Source organism: Myotis daubentonii, chromosome 4 (genome assembly GCF_963259705.1).
Source record: "Myotis daubentonii chromosome 4, mMyoDau2.1, whole genome shotgun sequence".
Classification (NCBI taxonomy): Eukaryota; Metazoa; Chordata; class Mammalia; order Chiroptera; family Vespertilionidae; genus Myotis; species Myotis daubentonii.
Genome location: NC_081843.1, coordinates 64,234,810 through 64,258,484, shown reverse-complemented (window position 1 = coordinate 64,258,484; position 23,675 = coordinate 64,234,810).

Here is a 23,675-nt window from a genome sequence, read left to right as displayed (position 1 = left end):
GAATAGGACTTGGGGCAGCATTCAGTCTTTAACATAACTTTTACATCAATTAATTGTAACATTTTGAAAGTATATTCCTAATACCTCTGTCTGTAGCTATAACTCTCACTTATCTTTAGGACCTAACTGAGCATGTTAAGATCTCCATAAATCTGTTCCTCTGGTCTCAGTCCTGACATGAAAAACTATCTTGTAAGGATACTTATTTAGATTTTGGTTAAAGTTTTGAAACTTGTGAAAAAAAACTTGAGGAGGTGCCAGCTACTAACATTTTTTTTAATCTCTGGGTAAATCCAGTTCAAATATCCAGTTTTTAAAAGTCCATGCATCATGAGAAGTATCTCCATGAAGTTCTAGTGCCTGTAAGAAAATAATCCATGCAGGGACATTCCAAAGGTTTGTATTTGACCTTTCTTTGGTTTTAATCACTGAAGTTCTAGACAGCTTAATAAGTTGAAGGTGCTGGGTCACAGTCTAACTTAATGAGGCCTGCTGCAGAGACTGGGCACCTCTGATTGCTCCCATAAGTCTTAGCACATCTGGTGTACTGTCCTTGGATGAGAAATGTTTTCCATAACTTTTCTCTTGTTCACTACCCTGCATATAAATTGTTTTTATTAACCCGAGAATGATACAGCACTGTATATTTGTGTGAGCTTTTGCCATTTTCAGCTTTATCCTACAGAAAGAGAGTTGATTGTTTTCTCCAAAAAGGAATTAAACACTGTTTATCACCAATGTCTTCTTTTCTATTTTTCTACCCTTACTTAATATGGGTCACACTAACCTTCAGTTTGACATCAGATTAAAGAACTAAACATTGTAACAAGACTCTTCGAGACAATTTACAATATGCCATAGTTGTGGAAGAAAAGAACCAGATAAAAACAATAGATCACTTTTAAAGACTTTTTCCATAAGACAACATATCCAGATGTAAATATATCAAGGAGATTCAATTGTATAGGGAAATACACATATTTGGGTGATTGGCACATTCCTTTGTCCAGAATGATAAACAAATTGATAGACAATCTATTCTGTTTTATTTCAGGATATTTTACAAATCTAATGAAAGCCATATTTCTTCTTTCTTTGCTATTTCCCATATGGATACTAGTAGCATGGAAGTTGATCCAGATGGATAAAACTACAGTTTTATAGGATGGTGTTACATCTGCATCCTCCACCTTAACCTTAGTCATGAAGAATGCATCTCAGGGCCATTATAGCGCAGTAAAGAAAATTGAGTGTCTTTATAAAGAAAGTGGACCAAAGACAACATGACCATATTTTTACTAAGGAAATTCTGCAGGTGGAAGCAGTTTGTATTGGAATCCATCTTATCTCTCTGAAAGCCAAAATATTTGCATACTGAAGTCATCTGCCATCCCATCATTGACACTTATCTTTTGAACAGAAAACATTGCTTGCATTCTTCTCTGATTAATCCTGTCTAACCTAAATTCATACACAAATACCATATTTCACATAGCATTATATTAAAAATATAAAAAGAAGAGGAAGTAGCTAGATGGTGTCAAAGGATAGTTAGTCATTCTACCAGACACAAGGTGAAGACCAGTTCTGGTCATAATTAGGCCAGCTCCAGAATAAGCAGAATGTCTCTGGCATCAAGCTAATGGAAGCTTTGGAAAGAGTAAAAGTAATATTCTAGTTGTATTATTTTTAATTTGCCTACTGAAATGTCGAATAAAACCTGCCTATGTTTTTTCCTATGTCATATTATATGTCACTAATGTAACTCTGTACAAAACACTGGTTTTGCCATATCACTTCAACATTAGCAAGATTCTTACTCTTGTATATTCTTTATTCAATTAAAGGATACATCAAAGCACTCATGATTTTTGTTGTTTACATTTTACTACTCAACCACTCTTTCAGATTTTCCTTTCATACAACTCATTTATGATGGAAGCTTCATGTGACTCCAATATAAAATTCTTAGGTTAACATTTTTAACAGCTTTGTCCATTCCCATAAATCTAGATACCTGATATATGAAAATGTAGGTGTCACCCAAATCTACCTGCCATTCTTCTCTTTCTCATTCATTTCCTCACTGACATTCTTACCTAGACAATATTAAAATGCAATTTCTTATAGTTCTTCCTTATACATTGCAAGATCACCTTCTCCATCACGTATTTGCTACTTGATCATTTAGCTATCTAATCACAGGCACATATAAAAATTTTATTTTAAGTTTTATATAGTACTGCCCACAAATCCACACCTTTAAGGATACCTCAATTAGATATTTACAGACTCCTAAGATTCTAATTTGCCATCATAATTGTATAAAGATCAATACTGAAAGAGGCTCAAAGACTTTCTATTCCATCTCTTACATTTGCAGCTAAGAAAAATGCTCTAGGTGGCAAAGACAAAATCAAAACACCAATCACTATATTTCAAGTTCACAGCTCTTATTGCAACAGCTTGCATTTACAACCGAGAAAAACTGCCACAAATTAGTCCTCTGCAAATTATCAGTCTTAAAAATGTCAGTATTCTCTACTCTACTATATTAGGGTTCTCCAGAGAATTGAGAATCGGAATCAATAGCATAAATACAGATATCTATAAGAGGAGAATTATTATAGAAACTGGCCCACATAATTACAGAGGCTGAGAAGTCCCATGGTCTGCTATCTGCAAGCTGGAGTCAGGGATATAATCCAGTCTGAGTCCGAAGGCCTGAGAACCAGGGGATCTGATCATGTAACTCCCAGTCTAAAGGGTGTAAGTCCCAGAGTTGGAAGGCCTAAGAAACCAGCATATCTAGTGTTCAAGATCAGGAGAAAATGGACAGTCCTGTTCTAGAACAAGGAGAGAATTCACCTTTTCTCTACCTTTTTGTTCTTTGGTCCCTCAACCAATTGGATTATGCAAATCCACACTGGTAAGGGGATCTTTTATACTGACTCAAATGCTAATCTCTTCTAGAAACATTCTCACAGAGACACACAGAAATAGTGTCCACTGGGTATCCTGGTCAAATTGACACATACAATTAACCATCACAACTGCTCAGTTCTTCCTGCAGATCCCAAGCCATGTAGATGTACACTGTGCTTCAAAATTTGTCAGAATTCCCTGCCTCATCCTTACCCCACTATCTTCTCAGGCATACTTATTCACTTTTACTACCTATCTTGAGTCTACTTTTTTGCCTAAAAGCCATCCTCTATGCATTCTTCTCCAAACCACTACAGCCATTTTAATTTTAACTGCCTCCATTTTAAAAGTTCCTAAAAATTCTCTTAACTTCTCAGACTAGGTAACTTCCTCCACCAGTGTTGATAGTATCATACTTCTGATGATAAAAGCCACAAATATTTTTGATGCTTCTTATGAGTTAGTCTCTGTTAAAACCCTGAAGATACATATCGCCATGCACCAGCTCTTGGACTCACCTATCTCTTGTCCCAGTGCCCATTACACAACTGGCTCTGAAGGGGCTCTGACCAACTTCATGCAGGTACTCTGACAGCATGACGCCATCACAAACAGAGGAACTAAGTTGAAGAATTGGAGATAAGAAAGTTTTGAGTAGAGATATTTTGATATATAAGAAAATATATTACTTATATAAAAACGCTTGGAGTTTCCTGAGTGATTAAGAGTGGTAACAATGTTTTTGTTATGTTAATATGGTGACCTTTGGGAAGCATCTAAGGATATGGCTGATTGTGACTGAAGGACTGGAGCTTTCAGTCCCCACATTCGCCTTACCTCTAGACCAGGAGAGGCATTGGAGGTCAACTGATGGCCAGTGATTTAATTAACCATGCCTATGTGATGAAGTTTCCATTAACAACCAAAAGGGTAGGATCCAGAGAGCTTTCTGCTTTTTTGGTGAACAGGTCTCACCTTCAGACCTGATAATATTTTGAATAAAGTTTAGAGAGATGAGGCTGAAAAGAGAAGCAAAGGCCAGATCACGAAGTTTTAAAGACTGCTTCAATACACAAAGGATTTTTGAATCTATTATCACAATGGTAACCTGAAAGAGGTAAATCTCAGTTTTCAATGTGCTTTAAAAAACACACAAACATTAAAATTTAAGATAACTAATGAGATTCCTGCATTTGAAGGCAGATCTAGTTCCAACCCTCAAGGCATAAAACTCTTAATTTGCTTGTGTCTTCTGCATCCCACTCTCCATTAAATCAATATTAGAGTCCTAGCTGGTTTGGTTTAATGGATAGAGCACAGGCCTGCAAACTAAAGGGTCCCAAGTTCGAGTCTGATCAGTGGCATGTACCTTGTTTACAGGTTTGGTCCCTGGCTTCAGAGGCACATTCAGGAGGCAGGCAACCAATCAATGTGTCTCTTTCACTCTGTCTCTCCTTCTCCCTTCCACTTTCTAAAAACCAATGTAAAAAAAATGTCCTTGGGTGAGGATTAACCTAAAAAGTAAAGTAAATAAGTAAAATCAATATTGGAGACTTGAGATTTTATTATGAGTGGCTTCAGAGAATTTCATAGTAGGAATGCATTTTAAAGAACATCTGGTTCAAGTTTCTTAGCTTTCAAATTTTTAAATCTCAAAAATGCACTACAATTTACATAAGAATTATACAAATAAAATAAAGAGAATAAATATCAAATAAAAGTTTTCATATAAATTAAGATTCTGAAAACCCACAAGTCTTTATTTACCAGACAGGGAGGAATATGAGCAAAATGAAATGAGAATACAATGATAGAGTATGATGTAGAAATTTCAGATAATTGTATCGAGTGTGCTCCATGACCTTTGCAGCATGGTTCAGGATCAGAAGTAGGGTCCAACGCACAAATGAAAATGCTACACAAGAAATACGAATTTAGAAGGCATTGGGGGCCAGTTGGAGCCTCTTTCTTGAAGCGACACACAGCTTTCTGGCCTGGTCCACTATTTATTTTCTTGAATACACATTTTCCTTTTAGCAAAGTATACAGTCATATCAAAGGTAAAGTTTGGTAAATAGTAAAAGGATTATCAGGTTAGGGAATTGCCTTGAGCCAGCACTGTCTCAACAGACAAGGTGCTTAGCATCAGCCCTGCTAAAACCCAGGGTCCATCGGCCTTCCGTGTTCCTTGGTGCACTCTCATGATAGTATCAGCAAGCAGTGGCTTCCCACAGTGTGCCTCTTATAAAAATATTCAAATTCTTTTTTTTTAGTTGAGTTCCATATCTGTGAGCTCATTTGTGGTTACTAATACATAGAACCAAACTGGATGCAGTTGGTGTTTACAAAAATTAGATGATCATCAGAATCACTGGGTAAACTACTAAAACATTGAAATTTTGGGGTTCTACCTTACAGTGCTTGTTTTTGTATGATTGGTTTTCATTTGTTTTGGTCTTGCAGTTTGTCTGTCTCTGGTCAGAAAAATGATTTAGGTGCATTTATTCAGCAGTTTATCTAATATTTAATATTTGTCAGGAACTGTTCTAGGTGCTAGGGATATAGTAGTAAATAAGCCAATTTTCCTAATCTCATAAATCTTATATTCTAAGTAACATAATAAGAATAGGCATGTACATACTCTTGATGGCAACCTGATAAAATAAATTTTACCATGTTAGCCAAGGTTTAATTAAAGTTTTAATTGGTGATTTAAAGAAAAGATACTGATTCATTTATGAACAAAACAAACCATAAAAATCACAATATCTTCCAATCTTTTATTACTTCTAATATTTAGAGCAATTATACTCAATAGTCTATTTATATGTCACTTTTATAAATTCAGTTTTATAAAATCATGTGAATAGAATAGCTTACATAAGTTTTACTCAATATTAAATTATTCATTGACATTTCAATACCCTTCAAAATAGAATGTAAAAATAATTTAAAATATTTATGAGATAGGATTCATCTATTTTCTTTATTCTATGAACTTAACATAGCCTTAATACATACCTTCCTCTTTCCACAGCACCTCTCAAAGCTGTCTTCTGTTTTGTGTTCATTTTCAAGAGCTGATCATCAGAGATAGGCTTATAATCTGAAATACAACATAAATTGCTTAGGACAACCATTTCATGGCCTCTTGCCATGACAGAATTTTCCCTAAGAACATTGCATTTTTTCCTTTTGAGTCACGTCAAATAGTTTCTTTCACTTCCACCCATCCTGGTCTCATCCACTGGGTGGCCAGCATTACTGTCTGCTTAAAAGCAGCTGGGGAGAAAACCACCCTGAATAACCTCCATTTTTATATAAAAATTATAACTCCCAAGAGACTGGAAGCACTGTAATGCTGACTTTCTGACCTCAGCCAACTGTTGTGGCTGCTCACAAATGAACCCACCAATAAAGAGATTAGAAAAACTCTGGAATGTGGTGTTTGGCCAGAATAAACTCAATCTAGATAAAGGGAAAGAGACTGTCCATTTTATTTTTCAGGGTAATGTCTACCACATTGAAGCACTAATGAATACTCAGACACACTAAGATTTTTTATTTTTTTACATTTTTGGCTACACATTAATTTTAGGTGGACATTCCTTAATCTAAGGTTCTTTGTGGGTAAGCAGCTGCACTGTGGAATTATTCTGGTAGTTAAACAAAAATAAAAGTGTTCTTCCTTTTGAAATGTTTCAAATAAATTCTTTAGATATTAAAGATGAAGCCATGTAGCATTAACTAAAAATATTCTCTTATTAGAACAAGTTCTCATCTATTTTGTTTATTCAAACACTAGCACCCGGCGCACAGATTTGTGTACATTGAAAGGAAATTAATTAGAAGGTGGCCAGCAGGGTGGGACTGAGCAAGATGAGCCAGACATGCCCTGGAGCCAACCTCCAGGGGTCCCTCCCCGGCCAGCGCACTAGGTGGTGCTGTAGCTTGAAGTGTGTCTACGCAATGAGCCAGGTCCCTCAAGCAGTTGGGGTCCCTTGGCCTGGCCTGCAGGGATCAGGCCAAAACTGGCTCTCCAACATCCCCAGAGGGGTCCCAGAGTGCGAGAGGGCACTCTGCAAAGTTGCTATTGTATAGGGTATGGAACACAAACACAAGTTTGCAGTAAACCAGATTCAGAACTGACAGTGCCCCAGCAACAACATAACCCATGGCCAAAGGTATAATTGCACGGCCCCACGAGGAATTAGGCTCCCTTCTCTCTGGTTTCAGGGTGCGTTACTCAAGAACTGCCACTGCCAAGTCACTGCAACTCCACAGCTCCTGCATCGAGCATCTGCCCTCTGGTGGTTAGTGCTCATCATAGAGACTGGTCAGATGGGCAGAGGGACACTTAGCATATTAGCCTTTTATATATATAGACTAGAGGCCCATTGCACGAAGAGATTGTGCAATAGTCCTTCCCTTCCCCTGGCTGCCAGCACCGGTTTTCCGCCAGCACCCGGGACCCAGGCCTTCGCTCCAGACGGAGCCTTCAGTCTTCACGGCTCCGGATGGAGCCTTCAGTCTTGGCTCCGCCGCTTTGCCCCTATGTACACAAATTAACTGCCATCTTTGTTGGGTTAATTTGCATACTCTCCTGATTGGCTGGTAAGCATAGAAGAGGGATGGTTAATTTACATGTTTGTCTATTATTAGGTAAGATTTTATTCCATATCTGCTATGTGAAAGGAACTAGGTAAAGTGCTGATTTGTTTGATATAAAAAATTAAATCCTTTGTTAGCTGAGTAATTCACAGCAATTCCATGATCATCAACCTCTTCCAGTAGATTACTGAATTTTTATTTAGAAAAAGAAAACTTGTTGGACAAATTCAAATGCATAATACACTTAAAAACCGGGTTTTCTATAATAACTTATGGGAGGGAAAAAGCTCTAGTGTTGGCAGAGTTAATAACTCATATATTTCACAGGAACAAGTTTGTTTTGGGATAGCTGAAACATAATAGCCCCTAATGATTTTTCTTTCAAATCTTTCCTGTAAGCACACATCTGCTTGTTTTGAGATTTAATTGTAGATACTGCCTACATTGGCAGGAAAAAAAAAATGTTCTCTTCAAAATACCTCTCATTTCCCATTTAATCAAAGGACTCAGTTCATTTGATCTCAGTTCCACATTGCTATTCACACTTAAACTTAAAGGCAACAGGCTTACCAAGTAGGAGTACTACTTGGCATTGATGGGCAAGTTTCACCACAAGCATAATGTTGAACTGCTGTGCTCGTCTTTCTTATTGAACTGTTTGCCAAGGAAATCCAGTCCATGATAAATAGACAAATGTCTGAGATCACTGTGGCTCATTCTCTGATGAGGCAGCTGCCTCCATGCTGTGTTTGTTGTTCCAGGATATTGTAAATACTAATATTTTATAAGCTATAGTGCAGTTTAGAAATGAATCTCATAAACATAATTCCATATTTCCCAGTTTTCAAAAACACAGAGCCTGGACGAATATCATTAGTGGTCAGTCTGTAGATTCGGTTCTCAGCTCCATGGGCTGTGATGGGCAGAGGAAATTTGGGATGTGCAAAGTCTCAATCACTCTGTCTCTCAGAAAGTCAGGGAACTTTTGAGTTCACGTAATTCCTTCTGATTTAAAATGACAGGCTATGGTACCTGCATTTAAAATTGATAAAAAGTGTTACAGCATAAATTAAAGAAACCAGTTTGAAAGGATAGGCTAAGAAAAAAGTGTTGGTTATTAGGAAGGCGCCATAATTATTGATTTTCTTTTCAAGGTGAAACAAAAGATGTTATATCATATTGTGTACAAATCATCAATTGAGGGTATTCTCCTAAAATGCTAAACCTATTAAGTCACCTTGTGTTTGGACCCTCGCCTTCATTTTGAAGTCTGATCTATATCTACGGTCTCTTTCTCCCTTGTGTGCTTATTTCTATATTCACAGAACCAAGCCTCCTCTGCTCCATCTTCCTCCTTTCCTTTTCTCTCATAATTAACTTGTCCTCTTTGAAGGAGGTGACTCTTCTACCCACAAGTCACTTACCTTGGCTTGCAAAGGAGTACCTCTCCTTAAAGGGTGCTTCTCAGTTTGTCCAGTTCCTGGAATTGCAACAAGAAATAAAGATGCCAACCCCCTTTTAAATACTGAAGACTGACTTGGTAAATTTTATTAGGTAGCTCAGTGGATATGCAGGCAAGTGGAATAAAGACAAATAAAATCCACATCTTACATCACGGAAACCAATAAAAACATATGGATTATATCATGGCTAAGACAGACACTATGTAAGAGTAATAATGTAGATGAAAATATTTTGCAAATTCCACAGCACTGTACACACATTACTGTGATTGTTTTTCCTTTAAGACACCGCAGTGAGAGTGAATTGAATGAGATGCCAATTGCCTATTAAAAAATGTAGCCTTAATTAGAGTTGGGAACCCCCGTCTTTGTATGAAAGGGCAATAATGATGGAAAGACCTGCTACATGTGGGATCTTTCTTTTCTTTATCCTCAGTCGGTGATGCTATTTGGGTAATAACTGATGAAAGGACTAGGGTGCCAACCACTTTGCAGTTAAGTGGCTAATTAAGACCCAAAGCAAAGCTGCCAGGAGGTTGGGTCTCCTAGCTTTAAAGTGACACATAAAAGCAATTAGAATGGGGCTGGCTTTGCTAGGACATATTTAAATTTGGACAAAAGTTTGGGCCAGTTATTATTTCATGTTAATATATTCTTCTCTAAGACAGCATCAGAGAGAAAGGGAAATCATTTAGAGCATAAGAAATAAATTAGAATATTACTTAGATTCTCTGAATTCAGATGTGAATAAAAAGAAAAACTATAAAATCATTTCTATGTTTGCATTCATAATGGGGACACTACATGTAATTAGATCTCCTAATCCTAGAGGAAAAGAGAATAGGTGCATGAAGCACACTGCTATCCAAGAGGAGAAATCTCTGAATTCTTGGGCATATTGTCACCTGCCTGTCATATTGCACAAGTGTGACACCTAGCCCAGAATGGCAAGGTTTTTAGAATTGTTATATTTCAACTTGGGACAATCATTATTGCATTTAAATATAGCTGCTCTAGGAGCACAGTGAGGAAAAGAGACTCTTTCTGTGTTTAGAAAAAAGGTTTGAAGTTGGTGAGGGAAATTAGAGAGAATTAGAGAAGATGAAAATTATAACACATGTTCTCCATGTATGAGGGAATGGTAGTTGGGGAGAGTAGATGACTTAAAATCACAGCTCTAATGGCATCTTAGGGTTGTGGGGTAGCACAGTCCATTTATACTTTGCTCTTGTGATTTATGATGTCACCATTAAACCCCTCGATGGCATTATATCCTTGTAATTTGCAGTTGCCTAGCATTTTTTCTATATACAACTCAATAACTCATTGTGTAGCTATTTCACACACACATAAACATACACATTAGTGTGAATATGTGTGTGCTGAATCTGTCGTCGGTGGAAACCATGACTTTTGATGTAATAATAAGTCTGGTTAATAAAAGGCAAGAAATCATGGGCTGGATATGTAGTCACTGCCTCCCCAGCTTTGTCATGAAGCATCATAAGAAGACATGCACTGTGTGTTACTATAAAGAGATTTCACTTAGATTTTGTATATATTCTTATTAAGAATTAAATAAGCAAAACTGTCTGTAAGGTCAGCCAGAAGTCATCATTACAGGAAATGTGAGATTGCACAGAGATAAAGAAGGAAATATATTCAATTCACCTCAACATTACAGTAATAGGATTAGAAAATAACAGGATTAGATATATTAAACCTTCAGGGCTAAATTCTTCTGCCCCAGGAGATATATGGTTGGGCCTCCTCACCATCCAAGAGGAATATCTGTTTCCTTCCAGAGTCTGGCCCTGGTCAGTAATTGTAACATCATAAATCCAGGAAAGAGAAAGTTTGGGAACATTTGCTTTAAGACTATAATACAAGGAGTCATTAGTATGTCTGTGTGTGGTGGGGGTGGGGGGTAGGAGGGAAAATGAGAGGTGGTATTTCAACCTCTCTTATTCCAGCTTTTAAACCGACTTCTGTAATTATTCTCCAATGGAAACATGAATGCCGGCGACTTTCTGGAGAGTTATTTTTATTTCTATTTGAATATTTTAGCTCCAATACTAGATATGCACTGCTGGAGCTCTGAGTATGCTGTTCTAAAATACTATATTTATAAAATGACCCAAGAGCACATGCTGCCTGGATTAAATTTATCCCAAGATGAGAGGTTTTATCTCTAATCATCTGCTTGCTGACAAATCTGGGCGCATCTTGTGCAGGTTTGATGGTTGAGATGAGTAGGCTAAAGTGATCCAGATCCTGGAGGGGCATCCCTTTGTCTTGCCTTTGCCTTCCTGAGACATGGAGATAATGAACATGGCTTCTCTGAATTCATCATGATTTAGAGTAACATCCTCACTGAATGAGACTGTTAGTTTGATCCCAGAAATAGTGGGATGCTCTTCTTAAAGCAGAGCAACATAAAAGATGGCAAAATTATTTAAGTTCTCAGGAAAATACTTCTTAAAGATATAGAATAGCTTTTTCACAATGTGTGCAAAATCTATACCAGGCATAATTTTGAAGAGTACTTGTTCCTGTGGAATTGTATTCATATCTATTCTGTGGCCCATGTCACATTATATTATTTTTATTTAAGCCTCATCCTAGACTATGAGCTCCTTGAAAAAGGGAACCTCTGCTTGCCATTTTTATGTTCCCTCCGGAATTCCACTCAACTCCAGGCACATTGCAAGCATTCACTAAATAAGTACACCTTGAGAAGGATTGGTTGCTTCTCTGTGTTTGAGACACTTAACGGTGGATGATACATCCCTATTACCAGCAGCAACTTCTTCCATGTGGCTGCCTTCCTTTGCACTTGGGGTTAGTGACAGAAGTCGAAATTGGGATTAGATCCTGTGTCTTGCAGATCTTCCTTCCATGAAGTGAGGAAATCAGTAAGAAGAATACTCATGACAAGCTCACTATTCCATCACTTCTCTTTGGAAGCTTTTAATGCCAGTAAAGAAAAATAATAAATGAGAAACTCTTAGCATAGAGTTTTGGAGTGAACATAGAATCATTTGCTTTTCTGCTAGATTAGGGCCTAAGCAGCTTTACTGCCGGCTACAGTTCCCGCTGTGGGTTATTTTCTTTTCTATTAAGTAATTCCCTTAATGCCCAGGAAGTTAAACATTCTGTTGAAAATAGAGTTTATGAACTCTAAGATTCAAAGCCTTACTGTAATGGTTGTTTTTTATCTTGTAATCTTAAAGAACTACCAGTCTAATTAAATATCTCTCTCATATTTAGTTTAGTGATATTTCTAAGGTTATGCATATTTGAGGATAGATGTCGTGCTATAAGAATCTCACTCTGCAGCACTTTCTACCTCATTTTGCTATATTATCTAAAACTTTTGGGGAAGCTATCCAAACTTTTGTCTTTTTCTAATTCTTATCCCAATGCAAAAATCATTGTAGTAGCTCAAGAAGAAGAAAGAATTAAAGGTATGTCAACCCCTGACTTGTTTTGTTTTCCCCTGTGGCTGATTTAAGCATCATCTAATTTCCAAGCAGCATTTTAGAGATGTATGAGATTGTCCACCAAAAGATGAAATGCTTTTAAACATATTTTGTGAATGCATTTAATACTTCTTCACTAATAAAAAGCATGCATTACAGTTTTTGTCAAAGGCAGCAAAAATTATTTTTTTTCATTTTTGAATGGAGATATGATTCAATTATAAAGTAATCTTGATTTCTTACATAATCAGAGAGAATTATTTACCAATTATTCCCTTTCTTGATTTTGATAAAAATCATAGACTGTTCTTTGAACCTTTGTTAATTCCAGTTGTCCAAAGTCTTATTGGCCTTGCTCAGGGTGATAGCAGCTTTTGGAAGTGGTATGCTGCTCTTCAATATCATGGTGATATATTATTTGAAAGCTGACAAGTTTCAGCACTTTAGAATTTTAAAGAAAGTTGCCAGAATAGATACAGAGTGTGTGTGTGCGTGTGCGCGCACGTGCGTAAAAACATGCACATGTGTATGTAATACTAAAATGAAGAGACATCTATTTTGGTAACAGCCATGTACTTGGACCCATCTACAGTTCGATTGTACATCAGTTATGATGTGTCTCTTTCTAACAGCAAGGATACTGATCTTGATGAATAGCTAAAAGGTAAGATCATTCTTAAAGGTGTGAGTGATTAATAATGGCCATGCATAGATTTTTTTCTAAGAGTGTAAATAAAATATATCATTTCCATGAAGGGCAGGTGTTTGGCAGAATGATTCATAGTGCATTTGAAAGCATAAAAAGTCAAACCCAGGGTCTCTCCTAAGCATGTCAAAAAGAAAGCTGGTTTATTCATTTGAAATATTCTAGTGGATGCTGAAATAAATGAGTGGATATTTTTTAAAAAGCATATGCTATGGGATACTGAAGATGGAACTAAGATTTTTATTTACCACTAATTAAACAAAATAAAAATTTATCTTTTGATAGCTAAACAATCTATAATAATAAAAGCATAATATGCTAATTGGACCAGACATCCTTCCGGACAAAGCCACAGCGGGTGGGGTCACAGCAGAGGCAGCAGAGGCCCCCCAGGTGCAGTAGCGGTGGGCGGGGGCTGCAGTGGCAGTGGGCAGTGGGGGCCAAGGCCAAGGCCCTTGCACAAATTTTGTGCATTGGGTCTCTAGTAATAGAATAACAGGGAAAGATAAATAAAAATATAAAAGTAGCATTTCTGTACATAGCACTTGAATCATATACTTCATCCAACCAAGATTTACTATGTAACTTTTAGATTGAAGATTCCTGTGGGAAGCTACAATATTAGCATAAAGTTCGGCTCTATTGTGCTCTGCATTCATGCCAAAGTACATGGGGTTCTATTAAATTATCACAACACAATATAAGACTGGGAAAGATGTTCTTTGAAACAGAAGAATTATTCCAGTGGTGATATCTAAGTACTCTGCTAATGGCCTAGAGCAGTTGTCAGCAAACTGTGGCTCGCGAGCCACATGCGGCTCTTTGGCCCCTTGAGTGTGGGTCTTCCTAAGGCTTAGAGTACCCTAATTAAGTTAATAATAATGTACCTACCTATATAGTTTAAGTTTAAAAAATTTGGCTCTCAAAAGAAATTTCTATCATTATACTGTTGATATTTGGCTCTGTTGACTAATGAGTTTGCTGACCACTGGCCCTAGAGCACATGATATTTTGACAATGCATAAGAAAACCAGCTGCAATACTGCGTGTCATGCTCTCCTATGGCCCCAGTACCACAGAGATCATGCATGTCCCAGACAGAAAAAGTCTCAAACCTGGGTCAGGTAGGATTCAACTTTCCTTCCACAAGTTACAGGTGAATCAAGGAGCATCAGTTGTGTCTTTCTATCATCCAGTGAAGGTGAAAAAGCAGGTAATTGTCATCATAGAGTGTGTAAAAAGAAAACTTGACTGTCAAGAATCAAATGCCTGTACCCACTAGAAATAAAAACAAGTCATCATTTCTACTCTTTTAAGAATGAAAATTTACAATTCACTGAATTTTTTAAAGTATTGACTCAATATCTTAGAAAAGATTTCATGAATGTTATTTTCCTCATTCGATGCCTCTCCCTGTAGGGACTTAGGGCATATCTCCTAGCATTGATAGAAGGCACGGTGACATTCTCTCTCTGCAGTTGGCATGGCCTTCTCCCTGTGTTCTGTGGCTGCCAATGTTTCCTGCAAGTAAGAGCTTAGATAGACAAGCCAAGCATGAGGCCTATTGATGGATGGAGACATGGCAAAGATACTGACACCTTAGAAGCATTACTTTTGACTGTGAAAGATAAAACCATAAGAAATACCAAAAGATTGTGTTATACATGAGACTTCACTATATCAAGGACTTATCTGTATTTTTGGAAACTAAACTCCCTTTGAGAAAATCTAAATAATGATATGCTTTTCTGACTTGGATACAGCAGAGTCTGCCCTCCCACCCTTCTAATCTTTCTCTCTCAAAATACACACGTCGAGGGTCATTTTGCCACTGGGCCGGGGGCAGGTATGTGTGTCCATTACAGGCTCCGGTTTTCTGGATGTCTTGGGCTTCCTGAAGTAGGAGGGTTTAAAACTGGTTCAGTCCTACTCTCTAACGCATTTCAGGATTTGGGAACCTGTGGATACATGTGGGACATGTTGCTTATAACACATGCTCAGTGTGTCTCCAGAATAAAAATATATAAACAATTATATATTACCAGATAATATATCATTCTAGTGAGACACTGTCATGTGCTGTACTTAAGTTCTAACTCAAAGTTATAATGTCTCAGTGTAAGTAAAAATGAAAATGTCAGATAACTCACAGAAATCAGGACTGAGAAGGTAATAGTTAGGAAGATAGATAATGGGAGATAGCTACAGAATATCCAAAGTTCCTTTTTAAGATTATATATATATATATATATATATATATATATATATATATATATATATATATATATGTTTATATATATACTAGAGGCCTGGTGCACAAAAATTTGTGCACTCGGGGGGGAGGAGGGTCCCTCAGCCCAGCCTGTGCCCTCTCGCAGTCTGGGACGCCTCGGGAGATAACGACCTGCTGGCTTAGGCCTGCTCCTGGGTGGCAGAGGGCAGGCCCAATCCCTAGGTGCAGCCCCTGGTCGGGCTCAGAGCAGGGCTGATTGGGGAGTTGGGGCGCCGCCCCCTGTCATGCACAGAGCAGGGCGGATTGGGAGGTTGTAATGCCACCCTCAGTCACGCTCAGGGTAGGGCCGATTGGGGGGTTGGGGCACCGCCCCCCTGTCACACTCAAGGCAGGGTCGATGGGGAGGTTGCGGCGCCACCCCCTGTCACGCACAGAGCAGGACCAATCAGGGAGTTGGGGCACTGCCCCCTGTCACTCACAGAGCAGGGCCCATCAGGGGGTTTGGGGCTCTGTACCCTGTCACGCACAGAGCAGGGCCAATCAGGGTGTTGGGGCACCGCACTCTGTCATACACAGAGCAGGGCTGATCAGGGAGTTGGGGCACCTTCCCCTGTCAGGAACAGAGCAGGGCCGATAGGGAGGTTGTGGCCCTGCCTCCTGTCACACACAGAGCCGCAGGGCGATCAGGGGGTTTGGGTACTGCCCGCTGTCACGCTGATCCCGGTGCCAGGAGGTCTCGCAGTTCCGCTGATCCCAGTGCTGGGAGGCATATTACCCTTTTACTATATAGGGTAGAGGCCTGGTGCACGGGTGGTTGCTGGCTGGTTTGCCCTAAAGGGTGTCCTGGATCAGGGTGGGGGTCCCCACTGGGGTGCCTGGCCAGCCTGGGTGAGGGGATAATGGCTGTTTGCAGCTGGTCACACACCCTTCAGGGTGGGGGTCCCCACTGGGGTGACTGGCCAGTCTGGGTGAGGGGCTGAGGGCTGTTTTCAGGCTGGGGGTGACTGAAGCTCCCAACCGCTCCTTTTTTTCTTTATTCTGGGCCAGCTTTAGCTTTAAGGCTTGGCTCCAGCTCTTAGGCCTCCGCTGCTGAAAGTAGGTTTCTGGCCTTTGCTTACAATGTTGCCATCCTGCTGGCTGAAGCCCGGCGACTAAAGCAGGTTTCTGGGGTTTTGTTTGGCTTCTATATTTGTTACATAGTTGCTTAGAGTTGCAGCTCAGAGGCCTGCAGTGGCAGGCGGGGAACATTGGAGTCCTCCGTCACTGAAGCAAGCAAGCCTCATATTAGTTTCAAGCTGCCTGGCTGCCGGCCGCCATCTTGGCTGGCAGTTAATTTGCATGTTGCCCTGATTAGCCAATGGGAAGGGTAGCGGTCCTACGCCAATTACCATGTTTCTCTTTTATTAGATAGGATATATATATATACATATATATATATATATATATATATACACATTTCATAAATATACATATTTAACTCACCCAACTTTTTTTTTTTTAAATATATTTTATTGATTTTTTACAGAGAGGAAGGAAGAGAGATAGAGAGTTAGAAACATCGATGAGAGAAACATCGATCAGCTGCCTCCTGCACAGCCCCACTGGGGATGTGCCCGCAACCCAGGTACATGCCCTTAACCGGAATCGAACCTGGGACCTTTCAGCCCGCAGACCGACGCTCTATCCACTGAGCCAAACCGGTTTCGGCTAACTCACCCAACTTTAATGAGAACACACTGATCTGAAAGACAGATGCCATTTTAATATAACGTGGGTCATAATATAAAAAATTGCATTGTGGTCTATGGAGAAAATAAATATACTAACCAGTCATCAATCAGACAACTAAAGAACCACTTTGAACCTTTCTCAACAAATTGTCTTTATTTCTCTTGACTTTGCCTCTAGAAAGTGAGGGGGAGCTGGTCCTTTCCTCCTTTGTCTCTCCTGTCTGCTAGGCTGCTGCGGGAGTGAATGAGTCTATGTCAGTGGTTGGCAAACTGCGGCTCTCGAGCCACATGTGGCTCTTTGGCCCCTTGAGTGTGGCTCTTCCACAAAATACCATTTGCGGGCGCACACGTACAGTGTGATTGAAACTTTGTGGCCCATGCGCAGAAGTCGGTTTTCGGCCTGGGCGAGTCTATTTTGAAGAAGTGGCATTAGAAGAAGTGGGTGTACGTTCGCTGAGGTCGACCCCTCAGATTGAGGACGTTTTTAGCAAAGCCCAGCTTAGGAGCACCCTAATTAAGTTAATAACAATGTACCTACCTATATAGTTTAAGTTTAAAAAATTTGGCTCTCAAAAGAAATTTCAATTATTGTACTGTTGATATTTGGCTCTGTTGACTAATGAGTTTGCCGACCATTTGTCTACGTGACTGTTTCCCACATCCCATGTGGCCTGGGTGGTTAGGGATTCTGCTAATTTTCCAGACTTTTGCCTGTAGGGATTCTTCCCAAGTCTCCATTCCTCTCCCTTAAAGGAATCTTCAGGGAGCAAGTGTGTGCCACTAACCAACAAGCAAGTTCAGAGAGAATGAACTCACCCTAGTTGTTGTCAGGGCCAAGTGGCAAAATGAGACTCATAGGTTAAGGACAAGATAACAATGAGATGATATATTTATTTGCAACACAAGTGAGAGAGAATCAACTAATTGAAGTGGTTAAGACACTGCCATACTCACATTTGGTTTCTCCAAAGGGCACATTCTCTCAAATCTATCTCTGATTTTATGCCTTCTGTGATGACATGAAGGTTCTTTCATTTATTTTTATTTTCCTTTTTTTTCATCTTGCTCAGACCCTCACCACCTTTCTCCTGCCAACACCTCAACTGCTCAAGATCTAGAAATACCCCAGGTTTGCTTGGGCAAAAATCTTTCAATGCTGAGGTCCCTGACTATGGAGCCACCAATGGTTTCCAGATTTAGAACATGGTTATTATTTTCTTATCTTCTTTTCTTGTACTTCTCCATTCTTCCTTTCTCAAAATAGTACTATTTGCAGATTAGCTCTCATTTGAAAGCCAGCTAGTTTCAGAACTTAGTGGATCAATGAGTTGCTCACCAAATGACCAGCAAAGAGATAATCTAGTAGAAAGTAGTATAAGAAATTAGTTTCTTTTCCCTAGAATCTGCCCAGTTATAGTCATCAATACAATGTATTGTACAAAAGGGGGAAACTATTCTTTTTTAGAGTTGTAATTAGCCCTTCCATTCAGAATGCAGTCATACTTTAATTTTAATGGGTTGTTTTAAATGCATTTTGTTTTATCCTTTGAAATATGCACCATCAGACCAAACAGGTGTTTTAGTGAGAAGAGTGTTTAGAGCAGTTCAGGTGAGGTATTCCCAGATTGACTGGATGCAATTTTAATGGCACAATCATCCTCAGGTGTGTGCTAACTCCTACTATATTCCAATGACTTATTTATCAACATCACATGGTACAGGAGGATTTTCCTCTCACTTTAAATTTTTTATAGTGATTTGAAATCACCAGAAGAAAAAGAAAGAGGAGAAGGAGGAGGAGGAGGAGAAACCAGTGAAGAAAAATAAAATCACAGGAATACATTCTAATGATGCTAAACGCTACTTTAATTAAATTTATCCCTTTTGTCTTCCAGCTCACAAGCCTCCCTTTGTGTCATCATGCTTCAATATACTTTTCATATACTTTTCAGTAAGTCTAAAATGTAAATACTACTACATGTTCAGCATCTGAATGTTATAGAAAACTTCTCCAAAATGGTCCATATGTTCTTCTAGAAAAATCAGCAGTCCTGACAGTGAACCATGAAATATTCTGGAGGCAAATGGCAGAGTGCCAGTGTCTTAAGGGACAGCATTTTCCACTTTAAATAACAGACAAAATAAAGCTTTAAAATGTTCTTGGTGATGTATGATTCAGTAAACCCTTCAAGGCAATGTAAGGAAAACCCTTTCTTCTTAAGACTGATGTTGGAAAGAAACAGACAAAAATTAAGAATTGCTCTGCCAGGCCGCATAAAGAATCAATTGATGTCTTTCTGAAATTCAATGAATCGATAGATTGTTAGGAACCAGGCCACACACACTGAAAGTGATTCTGTGTAAGTACATAGTAGATACCAGAGATAACACAAAGCTCTTCAGAAAGCACTGGGCACAAACATGCATTAAAAGAAACTAAATTGTATTTAACCAGAAATAAAAACAGCCTGGTTTTTTAAAAAAGCCTGCAAATGGGGACATTTGACAAGGATAAACCAACAGTTTACTGAAAAATAAGCAATTTACAGGTAAATATCAAACATTATTTTTCATTTCTCATTTGATTTTTGTCATTTCTAGTTCACTTATCCTGTCTCTAAAAATGGCAAAATCTCTGTTATAAAATAATTTGGATTTAATTGACATTCCCCAAGGCAAGAAAGCTGGTAGTATAATAATCCTTTTGAAAGCAAACACCCTTTGATGACTACAAAATTCAAGTATGATTAGAGACATTTTTTTTGGTCATTTTACTAGAGTCTATGTGACCTATGACACAAAACTCCTTAGATATAAGCTCTGTCTTCCTACAGTAACAACATATCTCTTTCCATATTACCAATAATTGTATTTTCAGATCTACTGCCAGACAGTAGGCTACCCAATAATATTAGAATAGCCTTGCAGGAAAAGATCATGTCTTACATTTTTGTTCTGCTCTATAAAACTCAGCCCAGGGTTAGTCATGTAAAAGTCAACAAACACTTCATGATTCGTAATAACTATTTACCGAGTATAGTTAGCAGGTAAGAAATTAAACTGGTAAACAAGAGAAGGTAAGAATTATTGATACTGTAAAAGTAATTGTCATTGGAAAATCAATTCATAGCAATAGTAGTCACTCTTCATCATAAAGATTTCAACCTAAAGAAAATAGTGCCACCAACCAATTCTTTGGTTGAAGTGAAAGTGCTAAGTGGGTATGGGTATGACATTTCCTAAAATGATTCACCAAATTAATTTTTCAATATTGTTTTTTTCTTTCTCTATTTTCATTATTGAGAACATGCATATCTTCCTCCTTTTTTACTAAAACAAGTTCAATACTTCAGTATATATAAAATTTAATAATGACCTTTCTCTATGACTAACCCTACTCCATAATGATCTACTACTTAAAATTGAAGTATTGAATTTTTACTTTCGATACATGGTCTATACCACATTGACTGTCATCTATCCATGTACATTATTTAGATATATATGCATGCCCCATGTCCACAAGAATATTGTCCTTTATGCTAATGAGCATATTTCTAATAGAGCATGAAGAACTTTCCCAGACAGAGTAGGAGCTGAGAAAAGTTTCCTACATTTGGTTAAGATTTGAGCTCACCATTCTATGCCTTGCCTTTGAAATCATTTGAAAACTTTGATGTTCCTTACATGTAAATAAGACTTGTGATAGACATAAATGATTATTGCATCACATTTAAGCAAATCTATGGTAATAGACAAAATAGGTTAAGGAACTGAACTAGAATGGATTTTTCAGGTGATATGTGTACAAGTCCCAGGTGATATACTTATTTCCCAACGAAACCAAAATTATTGACAATCATCATCATTATTTACCACTACTCTACCAGCACAACCAAACATGCTAGATTACTAAGTCCTTGGGAACTGAAGCCATACATTATTCATTTTTCTATCCTTAAGTAAATAGCACATAGTAGTACTCAATAAATATTTATTGGGAGATAAACAAAAATCTACATTGATTTCCCTTCGTAAGCTGACCTAGTCATATCTGAGTCAACACTAATCATGTAATTTCCCTTCTTCCACAAATTTTACCAGAAATTCTGTGACAATAACAATTACCTTTCCAGAGTTGTGAGCCCTACACAGGAAATCTGTTCCCTGGTTACAAGGCTACACAGATCACTTTGCTCATTCTTTTCAAGGGAAACCAAGCAGGAGGATATTGCTGGCTTTTCTTTTCAATCATCACTGTAAGAAAAAAATAATAATTTGTCATCTTCATTTATGAAAATATTACATTAAGCAAAAACAGGAACGAATGACATTATTTAGAAAAAAGGATAAATATGGCACTCTGGAAAATGAATGGTTGAGGAGAAAAAAATAAAGTGAAGATGCAAAATTTAAAGCTTGTGAAAGAAGACAAAAAGTCCTCAGCAGTGCCAACAAGTGCTTAGAAAATGGCTACAGTTCAGAAAAGAAGACATTGTCAGAGCTTTTTAAAACTTAGATTATCTTTTGAAATGTGATTATGTATATCTTCAAGTTTAAGCTACAGAAGCATGCGGAATAGAGATTACTAAGGCTTGTAATCATATTCTGATTATACTAAAATAAAGTCATTGAAAGAAAGAGATAGTTTTATCCTTATTTCCAGTTCAAAACAAGATAATCTTCCATAGCCTCGCCATCGGGTGGATTCTGGGAGATAATTATCTTGCATGTTCAGTTCAGGTTCTTGATTTCAGTGCAGGAGGTTACTACAGGCTTTAGAGTCCAAGATACATAAACTTTATTGTTATTGTTGCCCATTTGACAAGGTAGCATCCCAAATGAATGGACATTGGCCATTCAGATGGAAAACAAAAGGCTGTTTATCAGCTGGTTAATTGCACTCAGATATGAAATAAGATTCCCAGCAGTGAAGCTCCCTCACATTTCTATTTCTCACCTAAATTATAAAGCACCTTGGAACAGAACCATTTCCAGCATCTAGGTGTTTATCATAATAAAGCACATCTGCCACAGATGACAGCTGACCTTTCAACTTTGGTCAGCACTTTGGCAGCTGGCACAGCCATAGGAAAGGGGGTTGGATACAAGTTTCCTGGCCCTGTCATTTTCCCTTTATTTGTATGGTTTAACTCCGAAATGAGGACATGACTAAGTAATGCCGCAGAACACTGAAAATATTCCTTGCACAAAATGAGTCTGGTGAATGCATTTACTTTCCATCAAATTTTCTGAATTTTGAAAAGGCTGGGATTTTTGTTGCTGTTAACTCCTTTTGTTACTTTTTTTTTTTTTCAAATTTAGCAGCTGGTAAGGATTATTCATTGTATAATTTTTTTAAAAAGTGGTTACTAAAACATAATTTAGTCTGTTTAAATTCTTAATCATAAAGATGTCAACCTAAAGAAAATAGCTCCAGGCCCTGGCCTAGTAGCTCAGTTGGTTAGAACATCATCCAAATACGCCAAGATTGGGGGTTCAATCCCCAGTTGGGACACATACAAGAATCAACCAATGAATGCATAAACAACAAATCGATGTTTCTCTCTCTCTTTCTAAAAATAAATACATACATATTCTTTAAAAAGAAAATAGTGCCATAAGCCAATTCTTTGGCTGTAGTGAAAACCAAACACTTAGATCACCTAAGAATCACCAAAGATTCTTATCTTAACAATGGGAAGAGATTTAAACATAAGGCTTTATCTTTCCTCTGTGAAGTTTTTGGACAAAGCTGGATGATAAATAAAGGGCAAATAAAAAAGGCAAATGTAAAACACCCTCTGCTCTAGTGGAGAAGCCTGAACTCTAATTGGAGCGGAGAAACCATTGCTAATTGACTAAACACCTTCAATAGATACCACACTCAAAGTATTATTATATACATTCTCTGTTCATGTGCGGGCTTCCCAGTTTGTGCACAACCCTCAGTGCACAGGGATCACAGGTTTTAGAAAATAGCCTTCTAGATGGTCTGCATACCTGGTTTTGACTCATGTGAGCATCAGAATAATGACTGCTTTCATGGATACATCTAGCCCAGCTATACAATTTAAATAGCTATTAATATCATCTCAAAAATATTAATATATTTTTATTTCTATTAGCACATATATGACCACTTATTGTCCAAGCATTCTTTTAACAGATGAAGTAGTATAAGGCTAATCATCTACTTAGAGTTTAGTAAATAGATGGCTGTTCAGCATTCATGCTTCTTCCTAGTGATCCTTCAGTTTCCTTTTTGGAAATCTCCTCCCTCTTCATGTGTATAAATTCAATACCACTGTTTGCTCCCTCCCTTCTAGACTACCCATAGAGAGTACTTGTGCCCAATCCCACCTGACCATGCCTGTTCCAGCTATTGGAAAGTTATTGTGGTTCCTACTTCCTAAATCTTATCCTTCCTGAATTCTCTTGGATCATGATCTGTAGCCTGCTGTACAAGTTTCCTGTTAATTATGTGAGCCTCCATCTCCACTAGTCTATTGCTTATATGAAAGA